The sequence below is a fragment of the Quercus robur genome, chromosome 10 (assembly GCF_932294415.1).
Source record: "Quercus robur chromosome 10, dhQueRobu3.1, whole genome shotgun sequence".
NCBI classification, from domain to species: domain Eukaryota; kingdom Viridiplantae; phylum Streptophyta; class Magnoliopsida; order Fagales; family Fagaceae; genus Quercus; species Quercus robur.
This window is the reverse complement of record NC_065543.1, coordinates 3004471-3025350: the sequence shown is the minus strand read 5'-3', so window position 1 is coordinate 3025350 and position 20880 is coordinate 3004471. Positions and strand designations below refer to the sequence as shown.

At 33.3% G+C, this 20880-nt stretch overlaps 1 long non-coding RNA gene across 2 annotated transcripts; it reads left to right on the top strand.

Moving 5' to 3' along the window:
• Positions 1-4235: 4235 nt before the first annotated feature.
• LOC126703190 (uncharacterized) lies at positions 4236-6765 on the top strand. Of its 2 annotated transcripts, none has more exons than XR_007647969.1 (4): positions 4236-4923; positions 5061-5183; positions 5531-5733; positions 6496-6607. It is a non-coding gene; the product is annotated as an uncharacterized LOC126703190 (long non-coding RNA). The 2 variants fall into 2 exon arrangements; XR_007647970.1 differs by lacking the exon at positions 6496-6607 and adding an exon at positions 6620-6765 and having other exon boundaries at positions 4241-4923.
• The last annotated feature ends 14115 nt before the right edge of the window (positions 6766-20880 follow it).

The following is a 20880-nucleotide window of genomic DNA, read 5'->3' as shown; positions in this document are numbered from 1 at the left end:
AACCTAGCAGAGAGCACCGGTGTGGTACCGGCCGAATACCCTCCGAAGGTCAAGTTAGAACTATTCTCACTGCTCTAGAGTGCTAGAGAGGGTAAAATTACGCGTACCTTGGGTCACGAGAGTGTTAAGGTTTTTATAGTAGTAAGGGTCATCCCCTTTTCCTTGGAGTAGAAGTCTTTTCCTTATAGGAGTCCTTTTGGGCGTATTTTTCGGGATCCTTTCCTTATAGGGGTTTCTTAAATATTCTATAACGTGGAAAACAAGCCAATCCCTCACTCGTAGCGTGGGGAACAAGTCATATTACCTGGTCCGTCAGCATTAATTCATTTCTCAGTTTTTTTAGGGCGTCAGCAATTAAGACCGTCACACTTGGAGACCGTCTGCTAGGGCTCCGTCTGCTTATGTATGGAAGGTCGCGCAGAACCGTCGGTTTGAGGCTAGACTCTTTTTATCCTTATCAGGTGGATTTATTGAAGAGTTGGATGCTTTCCCGATTCTGCGTTATCCTTTCATTCGATACTCGCACGCGTCCCTCAAAAAGCTAATATTGGTTGGGAGGCCTACACTCAACTCTCTCCCGAACGAAATTCAACTCTTCACTGCTCTTGAAGAGCTGCGGATACAGAACTTTAACAAGCTTCGCCTGATTGGTTGAGTATTCCTTCTTCTCTTCAAAAACTGTTTCTTTACGTCTGCGAAATGCTAATGTGTCTTCCCACACTAGATTTCACCAATTTAAAACATCTGCACATTGCTTATTGCCCCAGTTTAGAGAAAATATGTGCAGATGGGAGCAGCGCAGAGTGGTTTAAGATTGCCCATATTCCAAACATCCAAATCAATGGAAAATACATTAAAGGGAAGGATTCTGAGGACTCTGGAGACTTTTACGACTCTGACTTTGATGATTAGTAAGTGTACTTATACCTGGACTACAAGTATATTCCATTTCCTACTGGCCCCCAATTTATTTTTGTAATTTTTTATTTTTAAAAGGGCTATTCTTAAATTTCACATCTCAACATTCTAGATTAATTATTAAAAAAAAAATTAGATTAATGCTTCTTGAATTAATTAATAGAAATTTAACTCAGCAACCACTCTGATTACTGGAATGTTACAAAAAATCTGATCTCAGCCAATGCTTATAAAATTTGTTAGATTAATCCATCCATGATAACATACATACTCATTTTGTTTCTCAACATTTCTTTTAACCTTCGCTTATTGGTGTCAAATTGATTATGTCCATTGATGAAAGCATACTCATTCTTTTCAATTTCATGAGCTGGAATCTATATCTATATATTACTAAAAGCTGAAGCGTAGTGTTTAATGCTGCTGCTCTCACGTTACACCACATCAGCCGCCACGTCATTTTTTTTTTAATATAATTTGTCCTACAATTTTAAAATGGTTTTTACAATTTTCAACCCTATAAATGCAGCCCACTACTTATTTATTTACTTCCACTATCATCCTATAATAAATCCAGCCCACTACTTATTTATTTACTTCCACTATCACCCTATAGTAAATCTGTATAATTAATCCAACGCACCTCTTATTTATTTAGTTTCACTATCAAGCCCAACTCAAAACCTTTTTAATTTAGCTTTAGGGTTTTGTGTGAGCATTTTCAGCTTAAAGGGGAAAAAAAAAAGTTTCAACCCTATAAATGCAACCCACTACTTATTTATTTACTTCCATTATTACCCTATAGTAAATCTGTATAATTAATTCAACGCACCTCTTATTTATTTAGTTCCACTATCAAGCCCAACTCAAAGCTTTTTCAGTTTAGCTTTAGGGTTTTGTGTGAGCATTTTTAGCTTAAAGAAAAAAAAAAAAAAAAAAAAAAAAAAAAAAAAAAAAAAAAACAACAACAACAGCAACAACAACGTTGAAGCCTTTCAAGCTTAAGGTTTTTTTTTTTATTTTTTTTTTATTTTTCTTATAATTGTTTTTAACATTAATTTTTTTTTAATATTTACACTTCTCCAACCTTTCTTTTTCCCTTATCATTTCATCTCCCCACTACTTCTTCAATTTTTCTCCCTCTCTTATCTTTTCATCTCCCCACTATCCTCTACATTAATATCATTCTTCCTCTTTCCCTTTATCTTCCTTTATTTTTGTCTCTTCTTATTCACACCCTCTTACTATAAATTTGTCACTATCTCTTCTATTCTATGCATAGTTTTCCCTCACAAAAAAAAAAATGTTCCCTCTCTCTCTCTCTCTCTAATTTTTTTGGTGGATTTTTTTTATTTTTCTTGCATCTCTACTTTAGGTTGATAATTTTTTATATTCTTTAAAACTCTATTTTTGGTTAATGCGATTTAGTTTTGTTTTTTAAATTGTTGTTGTTGTTGTTGTTTTTATTTATTTATTTATTTTATTCTCTTTGATTGTTAAATGTTATCCTATTGCGTTCTAAAGAATTAAATATAGCATTTAAAAATATAATATTATTCTATTACATATCATGATTTGGAAAATTTGGTATTTATTTTGTTACATAGCATAATTTTTTATAGTGCTCAATTTAGATGTTAAACTATGAGACTTTACTAATTTTTGTTTATTTTCTAATCCTTTGTGGTGGACAAAGTACTCTTAATAGTTGTATTAGAAGTACTCTATAATGCCATTTATTTAAAGAAGAGCAAAGGTTAGCCAAATGCAAATAATTGGATAAGTGACAAATTTTAACTTTTACAATTTTATTTTTATTATTATTATTTTATAACAATGCATTTATAGAAATTTAATTCTTAGATTTTGCTAATAATTTTTTATTTAATAATATGTTTTGGGCGGCCGAAATTATAATTTCTACAAAGAAAATAACCTTATAAATTATCAAAAACAAAATTTTATCATAATATTGGTTCAATTAATCATTGTTAAGTTTTATTAATTTTTTTTAGTTTATGTTTTTTTTGGTGTTTTAGATTGTTCCTATATTACATTTATGATTGTTCCTATAATAAATAAAAATATAATTACGAAATACATTACTCATTATTAGATTAGTTTAAATTGTAAAAAAAAAATTAATAAAACCACTATAAAAATAATTATCACACCCAACGCGACGCGCGGGTTCGTGCCTAATTCTAATAATACATGGAGCAGTTCTTGTTTTTAGGTCTTTGTAAAAGTTTTTTTGATAAGTAATAAGATATATTGATATAAAAAAGGAAACACCTTAGTACACAGGGAGTGAACAAGGGGACAACAAATCAAAAACAAAAATTGCAAGAATCTAGGAAATCAAAAAAAGAAGGGGAAGATTTTTTTTGCAAAGCAAACAACCAATCCAACAAAGTTCTAAAAAAGAATAGCTTGAGGTCTGGAATAGTTCTCTCAATATCTTAAAAACAACGACTATTTCTATCTCTCCAAAGACACCACATTAAGCCATGAGGAATGATGGACCATATATAACCATTTCGATGACGACCAAAGCTACCTTGCCAACACCCTAACAGCCCCAAAACAGTATGTGGCATAACCCAAGATACTCCAAATAGATTTTGGAAATAGATTTTGTTAATTTGGGCTGTAGGGTCATAATTCCAATGTTTATTTGAGTGAATTTGTTGTTGGGTTGCATATGAATGAGATAAGACATTGGGTGGGAGTAGGTCTTGCGGATTTTTGTTTTCATGAAGTTATGTGATCCCCAGTTTTACTAGTGGAAGTAAAGCTTAAATTTCTTATAAAGTTTTAGATAGCACTGAAGGTTGATGGTTCTAATATTTATATATCGTTTTTAGCTTTTGAAGGTTGCTAACACATTTAAATTTTTTTAGCTAACTCATCAAGCTTGAAAAAGGATTCCATCTAGCAAAATAACCAACTTGATGACAACTGATGGTGAGGCACTTCAGGTCCGCTTTCTCTCTACCATTTCAGATACTTGTATATATATTTGTACAGTGACTGGGTTCTGTGCCCATTGTGCCTATCTGCATAAACAAAATTGTTAGTCTATGTAAAGGTGTGCATGTCAACTCCATATATGTGTTCATATGTCACCAAGACAATGTATAGAGTTAGATTGAGTTGTCAGATCACAGAATTATGGTTTGACAGTACTCGTTGACATGAAAGTCATGCTGTGCGTCTGGTATTATTATAGCTTAACCTGAACAGATGTCCTTTGCTTTTCACTCTTTTAATTGCTAACATGTATATACTAACATGTATATATTAAACTAATTGCTAGGAGCACGGGATGTTAAAAAACTAACAAAACTAACAACACGTGGACAATAGGGACATCATATCTATTGTGTTCAGCCATCTCTTATGTTTGAATAAGTGGAGTACTACTTCAATCTGATAAGTATATCATTCATGCCAATTATCCCCTCTTCCCTCTCACTTTCCTACAACATTTTATAACTTGTTACTTAGCATCTATTCATCTTGATATTCTGGTATATATGTAGTTTTCATGTGTTGATGTCATTGTATTAGTGTTGTAAGAGCCACCAGAAAATTTCTCATTTATCAGAGGATATTTTTTCCAATGTCAAGGATACTTCACATAGCACCCATTTCTGCCAGCTTTGGCACCTATTTCTTTGTTGGGGAGGCATTAAATTTTGATGATGCTGGAGCCTTTGCAAGGAACTGTGGTAACTGTTCACTGTCGTAAGAACTGAAATTCTGGAACAAGAACTGCTATTACCTATCAGCAATGCAGGAGGTGTTCCCTTTCTATGGAAAGCTAGATGGAAGTACCCTGGAATGGTTGTCAAAGCTGGATGTTTTGTTGTTTTACTATTCGCTTTGCAAGGGATATGGAATCAGCAAGAGTGGTCCATTGGTAGAAGATTGTTCATAGTCCAAGAATCAAAATGGAGGGAATTTAAAATTGGTTCCATTGGAATTGTTTCATCAAAATTTGTGAGCACTCTCATTCTCGTCTTCTTTTCTTTTAATTTCTCTCTTCCCAGAATACCTATTAGGAATCCTTTCTTTTGGTTCTAACATTTAATTTCGCATAATATTTACTAAATTTTTTGTTTATATACTATTTACAGATTTTGGTTATTCTTCAATTGGTGGTCATGTACTTCAGCATAGAATGGTCCAAGATTCAACCTGCTCAAATATCCAGATAAACTTTTGATTCCTATTCTATGCCCAAAATAATCTGAAAATTGGTATTTTTTTTTTCTTCTCAAATGTCCATTTCTCCAACATTTCAATTTTGTATTTCTTATTCGCTTATTTTGTAGCGAAGCCCCTTCAAATTTGTAGGGCCATTTAGAGCAACATATTTTACCGTATAGCATATGTAGACCTTCAAATTTTTGACTTGTCAATCTTCTAGTTATTAGGGCTCTTTATTTGTACAAAGTTTAAAAGATAATATCTCCTTCACTGTTAGGAATAACTGAATCTTAAGGGGAAAATGTTGAATTTATGACTATGATTTCTGTAAGCCATTGTTAGCAGCACTTGACAATTCTTTTGATGTTACTGCCACCAATAATTTCTTTTTTATCAGCTGATACTTTTCCAATGTCAAGGATGCTTCACGATTGTTTGGTTTTGGGGTAATTTTTTATCTCTTTGAGAACTGAAGTTTAGAAACTGGAGTGCTACTACCTACCAGTAAAGCAAGTGCACTCCCTTTTCATGTAAAGCTAAATGAAGAGCTGAAGCTTGAATTGGTTCCAAATTTCCAATCTAATTGTTTCATTGAAATTTGTGAGTTGTTGCATTCTCTTCTTCTTTTCATTCGATGTCTCTCTTCCAATGAAACCTAATATGATTCCTTTTGATTCTTTTTTCTTCTTTCAATTTCATATATTATTATTATTAAATTTTTTGTTTGTATACTATTTATAGATTTTGGCCACCCTTCTTATCCCTATTAGAAGACATGCACTTCAGCACAGATTGGCCTTAGATTTGCCATATTCCAGATATCCAGATAAACATCTGATTCCCATTCTAAGCTCAAAATAATCTTAATTCATATTTCCTCTGAAAGGTCCTTTTTTCTAACATTTCATTTTGGAATAAACTAGTTCTTTTTATAATTAATTTACCGTCTTTCTTATCCTCTTATTTTAAGGCTACTTCCCTTCAATTTTTGTGTCAAACTTGTATCTCTATGTACTGCAACATATTCTTCTGCATAGCATATGTAAACCTCCAAATTTTTGTTTCAAGCAATTCCCTCAAATTTTTTGGATTTATTTTACATAGGAAATTCTGGTCTACTTGTTACTATTGCATTGTCTTCGCTATAATGTTTTGACTCATCAGTTTTCTAATAATAATGGCTCTTATCGAATATGAAGCAATAGCATTTTGTATATGCTTTGGTCATAATCTGATTTCATTTTAAAAATGAAAAGCTAGAACCACATGCTTACTTAGTCTCTCTATATATCCACAATCTAGCTATCACATCTGCTGCATCTTTTTATTTGAGGACTCAATATGCCTGCTAATTGCAGCCAGGAAACAGCTATAAAGTTCATATATATGCTTATGTGCACAAATTCATCTATTCTAGAACCATGCAAGATCCCATAAGCCAATGCTTGAGCATCATTCATCCCTCTTAAATTTCTCTCTGTTATAGGAGATAAAAGAAGCTACAAAACCAACATATATTTGAAGTCATAAATACACTATGACAATGGCTCTACTTGATTATGCAAAGATATGGTGACAACACTAAAATTCCTACCTGCCCTCTTCGAAGCTTCTCCAAGGGAATTCCAACCAGGGGCGGCTGCACTTGTAATTCAGGGGGTTCACTGCACTTGTAATTCAGGGGGTTCAAATGAACCCCCTGACTTAAAAAAAAAAAATATATATATATATATATATATAATATTTATTATTAATTCAATTACTTTTAAAAATATTTTTGCACAATTTGGCTTAAATCTTGCACACCCTAATCACAAATCAATTTAGCTTAAAATCAAACAACATAGATCAGCTCATCCTAAAACTAATTAACAGCACAAATCACTCTTCCTTTCCATCATGAATATCATCTCATCTTTCTTCTCTATTGGACTCTCTATGTATCTCCAACTCTAAGAGTAAAATGGGAGTGTTTGTGAGTTCTGAATGGCTCTCTTTATTATAAATTTATATTATATATATGTGAGAATGTGTGTGTTTGTTACGTGTGTATATTGTTATCATGTTATAATAACTTTTTGTTATGAAGCCAATGATTCAAGAAAAAAAATAGAAAAGTCAATGATTGTTTTTTTAGATACATGATAGAATTTCTACTCTGACTTAAACTAAGTGTATATGTATATGAAACTCCCTCTTAGAGACTTGAATCTCGGCCCTTGCCCCTCACACCTCACAAGTATTTATAATTGTGGAGTGACCACCGCACCAAGGGTGTGCGGTGGTAAAGTCAATGACTGTTAAATGTATTATTTATGTATAGATGAGTGTAGTTATGTGGGTCAATAATTAATATAAGGTCAATAATTTATAAAAAAAATAACAAATAAATAATGACAACTACATAAAAATAAAAATGTTAGACAAACTTAACAAAATAAAATGGTCACATCTACATTAACAATAGATAATGACAATTGATAATAAACTATCATGTGACGATTTCAAGATATATAAAAACTTGTAGAAAGAAACTGTAAAATTTCATGTATTTATGTTTTTTTTTTTTTTTTTTCAATAACACAATGTATTCAAATTCTCTTTTTATTAAAATTTGTTTAATTTAAATTTCTTAACGAACCCCCTTAAGAAAATTGCTGGAGCCGCCACTGATTCCAACCATGCCATCTTGGTTTAAGCATCCTACATAAACTTGTGTCTTGGTCCTAGTGGTAGAGAGGCTTCCAGTACATACTCTTACCATCACTTTTAAACCATATATAACATTTTCAGCTTGGTATATTTGTTAAAGGTTTCATTTAATCTTGAATGAAAATTCCATGACTTGGACACACTTTTAATAAGGTTCAAAGTGGTTGCCTACCTCTTTATCTCCTACATTTGGAAAGGATCATGACCAGAAGAAGGAACATGTTCATCATTACAAGAAATGAGTTCCCACCAAATTGAAGAAGGCCAAGAATTTGAGACATACTCTCAGCGTGAAGAAACATAATCAGGATGTTAGCACCATACCTTCTTGGGATGTTAGGTTGGATAATGATGAAGGTGAAGAAGATGTTGAATTCTTTGGAGCCCCATGTTATATTTTTTACACCCTTATTTTCCTCAACACATATGTTCCCATGTTTTTTCTTTCTATATTCTTTTATTGCTTTTGTGAGGAAAAATGGAAACACTCCAACAGGGTTCCTAATTCTTAATGCCCCTTATCATTTGATTTTCAGCATTGGAATCAAAGCTGGCTCCTGAGGGGTACAAGGAAATCACCAAACATAATCCAAGAGCAATACATAAGAATTTCGAGAAGCATGTTTTCGAAAGCACTGTCAATCTTACTATTAAAAAGAAAAACAGATGCCTACAAGCTTAAAAGTACTTTTACTGAAACTGTAACTGAAAATTTGGCATCAGCTTTTGTTGCGGTATCAGTAATTCAGAGTGCTTTCCACAAACTTATTCTGTCTCTGTTGCTACTGAAAGAGGAAAGCAAGATTATAATGGCGAGCAAATATATATAGACGAGGTTGTTTTAGTGAAGGAGTATCTAATGCATAAACTTGAGCCCAATGAAGATGAGCTTTCTCCAGTGATATCCAAGGCAATGAGTCCAAAGAGAACTAATGGTGATATGGGTGTGGTATGAGGGATGCCGTGACTTTGCTTCAACATGAGGAATTGTCCAAATACATAGCTATGAGTTCAGTTGAAACACAACATCGCCCATGCCAATTTCCACCAATATGCATTTGGCTGAAGTGTCACCATCACACATTCAGATCTCAGCCAATGCTCATAATTTTTTTTTTTTTTGGTGTCAATTTTGATCCGTAGTGTGTATGGATATATGTTAACGAGCTTCAATCAGTTTTGACTTCCATGTATCAATGTAAAAACGATCTCCATCAGACATGCATGATCTGATACTAATTATTCTATTGAAGTTCCTGTTGGGCTTTTGTAGAGCCTAGTTGTGTTTGATCTGGATGACGAACCGACCCAAAAGAATGTTGCGTGGCTTTTAATGGGAGATTTTCTGTGGCTTAGTCTATTGAGCGAAGGCTTGGGTCGATAGGGTTTCTGAGGATTAAGGTTTTTGTTGTTATAGTTTTAAGAGAAAGAAAAACTGTACTATCGCATTCTGTATTTTTTCCTGATAATAGTGAAATCCTTGCAACTCTGTGGACGTAGGCAAAATGTCAAACCACGAAAAAACTGTTTTGTGCATGTGATTATTTTTCTTTGACACGTATTTTCTCTATTTTTTGTTTCTCACAGATTTGAGAATTTCGTGTTAATTTTCCTACAGTTCCAATGGTAAGAAATGACTTGGTCAAATGTATCTCGATGTTAAGTAATTTGAACAAGGTCCTGACCATGTTATGGTTTCCATGTACTATGGTGTAATTTCTCTTTTTGGTATTACGAATTTTTGAGCTGTTTTTGGCTTCCATGTATTAATAAGTAGTTTATTTATGTATATGGAGATTTCCTTCCTTTGTTTGAAGAAGATTTTTATAGTTACCAATAAAATGTTTTGCAGCCTGTAAGTTGAAAAAAAGCCCAAACCGATGCAACAAATGTGAATCTCTCCCTTTATAATATAGGTCAAAGACAATATTTAATGCATTGATAGTAGTACTAAATTACTAAGTTAGTTGGCTGCCATTATAGATTTGTTACAGTATTTTGTAAGTGTTACTGTTATCAATCTCATGATAGCCAATCTTAGTTGGTTTAGCTTGTAAGATGTGAGAAACCGCGCCCCCGACCTGTTTTATAGGATGTTGAGCCAAACCCACGTGAAAGGGTGAAGTCGTGTTATTGCCTCTCAAAGTGGAGGTTCGACTAGTTATATTTTCCCTTTTAGATTAAGGGTTTTACAATGGAATCGCCACTTATTTAATTATTAGAATAAATAAGAAAACCAAAATTAAAAAATTCCTCATTTTATTAATTTGTAATTAAATTTACATTGATCATAGGAAAATTACATGATTTTGATCCTAGATATAATCTAAGATAAAGTACATGACTTTGTTTCCTAGTTAAAATCTAAAAATAAAAAATTATATGGATAAGCATTTGATCTACTAACCCTTGATCTAAACTCGGAGGCTATATTACAAGGTAGGAAGGTGTTAGGCACCCACCTTGTCTGGTGGCCAACATTTATATCACATCATCCAATATGTTATCAGTTAATTTGCATGTTGAATTTAATATGTGTACATGTGACAAACCCTAATTCAATTTATTAAGTATGGTATTTGGATTGAAAAATAAATTCTAGTGAATGTGTATGGATAGTGATATCCTAGATTCAAGAATCTAAAAGAATTATTAAACAAACATCTTTTTCATGTTTTTTGATGTGGATTTAAAATCGAAGCTAGTGTTATTCATGAACATGTGATGAACAACCAAGAACATATGAAGAACATTCAAACATATTCAAGAGAATTTAAATAGTTACTATCATGCTTTAATCCTAAATTCGCATCATGGCAACACAAAAAACAAGTTAGGGAAAAAGATTATACCTTCATGCAAAATCCATATAGTGGAGGAGGAGACTCCTGGTAGAGGTCCTAAGGGTGGAGGAAAAGAAGAGTTAAGAGAGGAAGAGTGAGTTTCACTCAATACATTGAGTTTTAGGAAGACCGAGATATGACAAGACTACTCAATTTCACTAGAACTCAAAAGAGGGGAAGAGATGAGTTTTTTTTTTTTGGTCTTAGAATGAAGGAGAGTAAGGGTTTATATAGTAGTGGTGGAGGAAATATGAATGGAATGCCATTTAATGAGGGTTGACAAAGAATCATGAACTTAGATCTCATTTTAGCATTGGGGGAAATCTGGTGTGTTAAATAGAAAGATTGGTGAGAGTGAGGAGCAAGCCAAAATTCGGTTTTCCCATAGTTGCTGTAACATCCTGTTGAGCCAACTTCGAATAATCATATCTGACTCAATTCTGATTAGACTTGTCTTGTTTTTATGCTCAAATTGAAACCCCGGATGTCTAGTTTCTGGGAAAATTAACCTTATTCACAGATTCAAAATATTCTGAGAGATATCGATGAAATGGTGAGCAGAGGTCATTTGTTAGAAAATGACTTCAGCACAATTAACATTAATAGATCTCAAATTAGCTCCCAATTAACATTAAATGGCTCCAATCTCTCCCATTTCAGACTTAATTGGTTCCAAATTTATCCTAATTAAAAGATAATTGCACAAATTACTCACTGAATAATTAATGTTTAACTATCTAGTTAATTAGGTGTGTGCAACCGTACCATAAAATGTAATCCTAATCAATGAAATTATGACACATCATCGTTCTCAAATTGATTATACTTATAACCAATTGAAATTAATTTTTCATAATCACATATAATCGGACTCAATTTGTGATGGTGCATCTTGGCCATTAGAACTTGATTTGATGATAACTTTCAATCTGATGGTCCGATTAGGGCTTATGACCAATCGATTTGATTGTTACAACATTAAGATCATTTTGGTGAAATGAGATTAAGGATCTAGTGACCAGAATCAAGATGCACATTTTCAAGGTGAAATTACCCTTTTACCCTCCGTGTAAGGTTAAATGCGGGTTGCAAAATGGGGTGTCAACATAAGAGTGGTCAGATGATGATGGTAGTATTACGTTAACAGGTTTATGAGGCAAGACAAGTGATGAAACCCTACCAATAGTTGGACCTAGCACGAGGCCGGTAATGAACTATATGGATCTCAAAGCAATCTTATTGGGTGCCATTCATTTCATGATGAAATGATTTTGTAGAATTGGTTATGTTTGCCTTTAGCATATTTGTTGCTTATGCCATCTTTATTTAATTTTTTTTGTTCTCTTTTGTTATGTCCTTTTCTTTTTATCTTTAATTATTAGTATTATTTTTTAATTTTCTGGCTAAACATGCTCACCTGGTTCGGTTTTCTCGAAAAAGTATTGAATTCCATCCATGTTGTGAAATGTTAAAAACTGATTTCTCTTGTGAATAATACTCTTGATTGTAGCTTTAGCATATGAATGAAAGTGCTTTTGGTATTTGTTAGTTTTATATAATAAAAAAAATCTTAGAATAAGAGAATATGAGAATGAATGAATTAAAATAAATATTAGTTATTTTATGTCATACCAACAAGTTTGATACAACAAATCTTTTTTTACCCTAATGTGGGGGGAAAAAAAGACAAGAAAGTTGATATAACACTTCAGTTTTTTACTTTTAATGTGTTGTGAATTATGAAAAAATTGATATAACATCTTTGGTAATACTAATGGTATTATTTTCATTTCCTACCATAATCTAGGTTCAAAAGATGATAGATGTATAAACACATATTTCATGAATACATGTCTTCTTTCCTTTCATTTTATTTTTTTATATTTTGGGGAGAGTGGGTGGGAAGATTCTTTACCTTTATGCTATATTGTTGTAAGATCTACTACACATTTTTTTAGTTTTTCAAACAATTTAAATAGTGTAAAAGAGGTTACAACTAATATTGCCTCTTTCTTCTTCTTCTTCTTCTTCTTTTTGTTGCCTTTGGTTGGCTCTTTTTCTTTTCTTTTTTTTTTTTTAAATCAAATTCAAATTTTTTTTCATTATTAGTTTTTTTTTTTGCTAGATGTTTAATTAGTTATGTTAGTTTGTAGTAATTAAAAAAAATTAATTTTTATAAACTATTCAAAAAATTATTTTTATGTACTAGGGGCATGAGAATAAATTTATACAAACTACATTTTCTATCCTTCCATTTTTTTACTCAACCAAACAAAAAAGTTTTCCATTTCTATACTTTTCCACTTTCTCATCCAAACAAACAGAGGATGGTAAAAGAGGAATGAAAAATAGAAGAGAAAATGGGTGAGAGGACTATTTGGTTGGGAGTGGAAGGGAGAGAGGAGTGAGAAAAATGATGGATTTATGATAGTGATGCCTAGTATTTGGTGAGCTAAAAAGAAGCAAAATAAAAAAAGTGAAGAGTAATTGCAAAAACATCATATTAAATAGGATGAAACATAAACAGAAGAATCACGCACTTACTACATTGCATGAACTAATATAATTAGTTTGCATAATATAAACCATATGAAAAAGTATGTTTCGATGAATTATAAAGGACTCGTGAACAGGTTCAATAATGTCTCTAAAAGCATAAGCTCTCGCAATTATAAAGGATTTGGATTGCATCTTCAACTTCAAAAAAAGAGTAGCTCAACAATGCTTTGGAAAATGGCCCTCGAGAGAGATCTGAAAGAAGCTTTGGATTTTGATGGAGTGGTTGTTGTTGTTGGGTTTTGATCTTCTAATAAGTGTTGGGCTTATTGTATGGGCTTTGTATGTGGGTTTTTAGATTTTGACACTAGAGTTGGGATTTTGTTTGATTGAGTTTAAGTGATTCTTGTATTTTCGGATTTATTTAACATGGGTTGGGCTTCTTGAGATTGGCCCTTGTTTAGTGGTTAACGTGTCAAATGCGAAAACTTTAAGTGAGTCTTTTTATTTTATTTTTTATATTTAAATATTAATTAAATAATATTAATTTAATTAAGACTTTGCATTATTTTCTTCTAAATCTTTTCAATGAATTTTTTGTTCATTTGTTATATTTTTACCTAAATTTTTGTTGTGTCTTGTTTAATATTAATAACAAATTTAACTATAGATGCCTCTTGAGATTCAATTTGTTTTCCAAGTTTTCTCTTCTTTCATTTTTTAACTTTTTCCTATCTAAATGGATATTTTCTAGTAGAGATATTTATAATTAAATAAATATTAATAACTAAATGAAACATGATTTATAATATAAAATTGTAATTTAACTAAAATAAAATTTAAAACATAGAACAAAATGCCTAATTTATCAAAAGTAAGATTGCAACTTTACTTAATGATATAGTCACTTTATACTCTAAACTTGCACAAATAAAAATTTATTTATGATATAATTGAATAAAATAGTACTAAATTACTAATACAAAAAGTTGATTATTCTTAAAGGATAATTTATAAAAATATACTTAAACAATACAAATTAAATAAATTACTTGAAATATTAGAAAAAATTGGTACTAATAGAAATGGGGAAAATCAAACTAATTAAAGTCTAAACAGACCTAAATAAAGTAAAAAATGGGTTGATGGGTCGTTGATGTGACTCATCATCATCAACCCCACATGAGCTATCTATTGTTTTTTATTTATTTATTTAAATTTTTTTAAGTACAAATTAATTGTTGATGTTTTGGATTTTTAATATACAATGCATTTTATTAGCTAATAAAAGAGGCCTTAAATTATTATTTTTTTATCTGAGTAAAAGGCTAAATAAGTCATAATAAAAATATAATATAAAAATATTATATAATATTAGTTAAAAGAGGAAGCTTTCTATTATTTGGATGGGCCTTAAACGACTGCTTTAGTCATCTATATGTGCTTTAGTCATCTATATGCTAGAGCTGGCTCTGGACATGTATGCATGCACGCACGTGACGCACCATATGTGATGTGAAGGCTTATGGTATTCCAAACCAAGTATATTCCACAAATGGTATCTATATATAAGCAATCATAATGCACTAAAATGAGAAACACGGCCTCTTTAAATGCATGCAATGTCATTTTTCTTTTACACACTTTTTTTTTTTTCCTTGATTTTTCTAATGGCATAGGATAAAAAAAAGCATGCATTTCCAATTGCTCCGGTGTTTTTTACCTCTAAAGTGAGGTACATTTTTGCGCTTTTCCAATTAAGCTTGATGCACACTTTTTGTGCTTAAAAAAAAAAAAAAAAAAACCTAAATTAACTTGTAGCCATAGGATCTTAACAATATTGATATAAAATCATTGATTTGGCATATAAAATTCAATATACTAATAAAATAGTTTCATTTCAAATGGATCCACTTCATGACTCAGAATCTATCTAGTGCCACATCAAGAATTACACACGAAAGAGAGCTTGAACATGAATAAAAAAAGGCTCACAGGGAGTGGCATGTAAAGATTCTTCACAAACACTTCATTTGAGGCCTCTGGCACCTTCAAGCTCATGGTACTTGTGTTTAAGTATATATATACATGTCTGTTTCTTTGGGATTTCCATCTACGTAGTCTCCAGCCAGCACCTGTTTGTTTCTCATTTCTTCACCATCACCTGCCATTGCTATGAGCATATGTGCGCAATGCAATAATAAAAGAGAGGAACTCTTTTTGTCGGCAATACAGTGATCGTTATCAGGTTTGTAAATTGTAATGAGATACAAATTCGACTATTACTCATCAAGAAAGAAACACAAATATTGTGACAATCAATCATATAAAGTTTAGTAAGATTTGGCGCAAACTTTTGCACGTATGTACATGATGTTCTTTTTGTACAAGAATCTCCAAATATAGCATTAAATTGTTCAAAATTGACAGTTCTCCTCCAAAACTAATTTTTCCAACTGATTTCGTGTCATAATAGACGATACTGGTATAGAGGTTTATGGGCACATCAAAACTAAATTAAATGAAAAGGAACATTTTTCACTTTCAAAAATAGATCGAGATGGTAACAAAGTCCTTGTAGGTAGGATGCCATATGTATGTAGTAGGAACCCTTCTAAAAATTCTAAGAAGCATTATGGATATGCTTAGTGCGTCAAGATCGAGGTGTGCAAGAAATAATAGTTCTCTCTTCGTACCGCCAAGTACTTCGTGCATGTGAAAGTACTATGTATCCTGTCTACAATCTGAACAAAACGACAGGTAGTGCAGCTAATGTGAATTCAGAAAATCAATTAACAATTTTCATCAATTACCAACAAATTTATCACCAAAATTACTAAGCTAAAATATCAATCACGCATAAAAATACAAAGAGTTATGTGCAAAACACTTTTTTCTTGAAAGGAAAAAAAACAATGGACAAACTCTTAATCAATCAATTATTATAAAATCAATTATAATATCTCTCTCAAGTGTATGTTTTACAACTAAAGAAAATCTTTTTGTTTTCTTTGCTCTCATACATATTAGTTTTCTTCTCACTATGCTCACATTTTCTTTTTCTTCACCACTGCACTCGCTGCGAGTTCTCTTTCTTTTTCTTCAAGTTGTACACTCTTAGCTACTCTCTCTTTTTCTTTTGTATGTGTTGATGTGGGTGGCTTGAATTGCCACTGAAGCCCAAGCCCATTCTTGTAAGTCGGTCAAGGATGACCAAGTTCAACTAGGAATGTATCTCCTAGTACAACCGACCTATGACAAATATATAAATACATATATTAGGTTTGTGTTGTACAGCCATAGAGATTATTCCAATTAACCTAGTGAGCAGCAGCTGCATAAGAAGAAGAATAGAGTTTTCTTGTCTTGTGGTTGAGAGAGAGAGAGAGTTAGGGTGTAATTGGGATTTGGGTTTCTTGAGAGTGTTCTTGTGCACTATTGTATCTCCTTATTTTTTATAGTGAAATTTCTTTGTCGTCGCCGTGGAGGTAGGCAATTTGCCGAACCACGTAAATTCTTATGTTCTTTGTGTGTGCTTGTTATTTAATTTCTGCTTATTTATTGTTATTGATTTGAGTCCTGAGGTGCTATCTGCATAACAAGTGGTATCAGAGCAAGGTTAGGATTCAATCCTTTGAATACAGTAAAGATGTCAAGCACAAAATATGATGTAGAGAAGTTTTGTAGTAAGAGAAATTTTTCACTTTGGCAAAGGTGAATGAAGGATCTCCTAATTCAACAAGGAGTTCACAAGGCCTTGCTTGGGAAAGAGAAGAAATCGGAAACAATGAAGGATGTAGAATGGGTAGAGATGGATGAGAAAGCAACTAGCGCTATTCATCTCAACCTAGGTGATGAGGTCATTCACAACATCCTAGAAGCAAAGACCGCAAATGAGGTTTGAGAAAAACTAGAAGGTCTTTATATAAGAAAGAATCTGACGAACAAGTTGTACGTGAAGAAGCAATTGTATAGTTTGCATATGAAGGAGGGTTGTGATCTGTTAGAGCATCTCAACACATTTAATATGTTGAACACCTAACTGTCAAGTTTTGGGGTGAATTATGAGGATGAAGATAAAGCGTTACTCTTATTAGCATCGCTTCCTACTTCTTTTGATCATCTAGTGACTACATTGATGTACGGGAAAAAGACTATAGTACTCGAGGAGGTGACTAGTGCTCTCTTGTCACACATAAAGATGAAGCAAGATGGTAATGGTTCTCAGGCTGATAGACTTATTGTAAAGTCTGAGTCAAGCAATAGAGGCAGAAGTAGGTCAAGAGGATGGAACTCCAACAGGAACAAATCATAGTCTAAACCATGTGCAAAGAAAGATGTAGAGTGCTTTTATTGTCACAAGAAAGGGCACTATAAGAATCAGTGTAAAGAGTTGAAAGAGCATTTAGAGGAGAAAAAGAATGGAAAGAAGCCCCTAGAATCAGCTAGTGTTACTGAAGAAATATCAGATGACAGTGAAGTTGGTGCAGATTTACTTTCAGTCTCATCAGGTAACAATATTCTATTGGAATCTTGGGTTTTAGATTTAGCATGCTCATATCATATGACTCCAAAGAAAGATTAGTTTGACATGTATAAGCCTTACAACGGTGGTACGGTCCAAATGGGTAATGATGCTACATGCCCGGTTATTGGGATTGATACCGTGAAGATCAAGATGTTTGATGGAGTTGTGAGAGTTCTTAGTAATGTCAGACATGTTCCAGATCTTAGAAATAATTTAATTTCTTTAGGAGTATTGGATGATTTGGGCTATTCATACTCATCAAAGGGTGGAATCATGAAGATTACCAAAGGTGCTTTGATGGTGATGAAGGGACAGAAAGTAAGCACACTTTACAGATTGATTGGGAACACAGTTGTAGGAAGAGTTGCAGTCACCACTTCGGTGGAGTCTAGCACTGACGACACAAAATTATGGCATATGCGACTTGGCCATATTAGTAAACGTGGTATGTTAGAGTTACACAAGAGAAATTTATTGAAAAGGGTGAAGACATGCAAGTTAGACTTCTGCAAGTATTGTGTGTATGGGAAGCAGCATGGAGTCAGTTTCAAGACAAACTCTTATACAAGTAAGGGTGTTCTTGACTACATTCATTCAGATGTTCGGGGTCTAGTATCAGTTTCTTCTCATAGTGGTGCTCAGTATTTCATCAGTTTCATTGATGACTACTCTAGAAAGGTATGGATTTATTTTATGAAGCATAAGTCTGATGTGTTTGGCATATTTAAAAAGTGGAAAGCACAGGTTGAGAATCAGACTGATAGGAAAATAAAATACCTTAGAACAGATAATGGACTAGAGTATAGAGATAAAGAATTCATAAAATTTTGTGAATTGGAAGGTATTACTCGTCACTTCACAGTTAAAGGAACTCCATAGCAAAAATGGGGTTGCAGAGAGAATGAACAGAATCTTAGCAGAAAAAGCCAGATACATGAGATTGAATGCAGGGTTGCCTAAGGTGTTCTGGGCAGAGACAGTTAACACAACAAGCTTCATTATTAATAGATGTCCATCATCAGCTATAGATTTCAAGATTCCAGAAGAGGTTTGGTAAGGTAGACTAGTTGATTATTCAAGTCTAAAAATCTTTGGTTGTCCAGCTTATGTGCATATGATTCTAAATTGGATTCGAAGTCAAGAAAATGCGTATTTCTTGGTTTTGAAAAAGGTGTTAAAGGCTACAGGCTTTGGGATCCAATCTCAAAGAAAACGGTGACTAGCAAAGATGTCATATTTGATGAAGCCTTTATGTTGAAAGAGAATGAAGCAGAGACATGTGATGATGGTTCACAGTAGAAATTAACTGTTGAGGTGGAGCTTGATGAGAATAGTTCACCTAGTGATAAGAGTGATGTTGAGATTGCTCCACAGCAGCAACAAGAAGAGTCTTATTCAATTGCTAAAGGTAGAGAGAAGCGGGTTCACAAAGCACCACAAAGATATGGCTTTGAAGACATGGTTAGCTTTGCTCTCGTAACTAGCGGTGGAGATCCATTCACTTTCAAGGAGGCTACAAATAGGAAAGACAATGATAAATGGCTTGTAGCAATGTCAGAAGAGATGGAGTCACTACAGAAGAATAAGACTTGGGAATTAGTGAAATTGCCCAAGGGAAAGAAGGCTATTAGTTGCAAGTGGATATTCCGCAAGAAAGAAGCATTGTTAGAAAAGGAAGGTGAAAAATTCAAAGCATGGTTAGTGGCAAAGGGTTACTCATAGAGAGAAGGAATTGATTATAATGAGATTTTTTCACCAGTTGTGAAGCACACCTCAATTCGAGTAATCCTAGGATTTGTGACAATGCATGACATAGAGTTAGAGCAGCTAGATATGAAGACCGCATTCCTCCATGGAGATTTAGAAGAAGAGATTTACATGCAACATCCTGAAGGCTTCAAAGAACCTGGCAAGGAAGATTATGTTTGTCTGTTGAAGAGATCATTATATGGCTTGAAGCAGTCTCCCAAGCAATGGTATAAACGGTTTGATTCATTCATGGTCACACATGGGTACATGTGTTGTGAGTATGATTGTTGTGTTTATTTTAGAGTACTTGCTAATGGCTCTTATATATTTCTTGCTCTATATGTTGATGACATGTTAGCAGCTGCAAAGAGTAAGCAAGAAATTGTGAAGTTGAAGTCTTTGTTGAGTAGTGAATTTGACATGATGGATCTTGGAGCTGCCAAGAAGATTCTTGGGATATAAATTCATCGAGATAGAGGGGCTGGTAAATTATGGTTATCTCAAAAGGGATATCTTAAGAAGGTGTTAGAGAGGTTTAGTATGCTTGATGCAAAACCTGTTAGTACACCACTTTTTTGCCCATTTTATATTGTCCTCACAGTTGTGTCCAAGTTTAGATAAGAAGTTAGAGTATATGTCTAAAGTGCCATATGCAAATGCAATTGGGTGTCTCATGTATTTGTTGGTGCGCACTAGGCCTGATATTTCTCATGCAGTCAGTGTGGTTAGTAGGTATATGGTAGATCCAGGCAAAGAGCATTGGAATGCAGTAAAGTGGATCTTTAGATATCTTATAGGCACTCGTGATTTCGGTATCCTATTTGATAAGAAAGCTAGTATAGAAGCTGTGGGTTATGTGGATTCCAACTATGCAGGGGACCTTGATTCTAGAAAGTCCACGACAGGCTATGTGTTTAGGTTTGCTGGTGGCCCAATTTGTTGGAAGTCTACACTATAAGATGTAGTTGCTTTATCCACTACAGAAGCATAATATATGGCGATGACAGAGGCAGGAAAAGAAGCCGTTTGGCTTAGTGGATTGGTTAATGAGCTTGGTTTCAAGCAGGATAACATGGTGTTATATTGTGATAATCAGAGTGCAATTCATTTGGCGAAGAATCAAGTATATCGTGTAAGAACAAAGCATATTGCTGTGCGAAATCACAAGATCAGAGAATGGGTTTCGTCTGGTGATATTTCTTTGTCGAAGATTCTCACTCTGATATATTAACAAAGCCAGTTCTAACAGACAAGTTCAAGCATTGCTTGGACTTGATTGGTGTTTGAAGCTTGTGAGCCCTTAAAGGGTAAGGTGGAGGCAATGAAGGAGTTTGCTCGTGTAGCTTGATCAATTCATGCCAAGGTGGAGATTTGTTGATGTGGGTGGCTTGAATTGCCACTGAAGCCCAAGCCCATTCT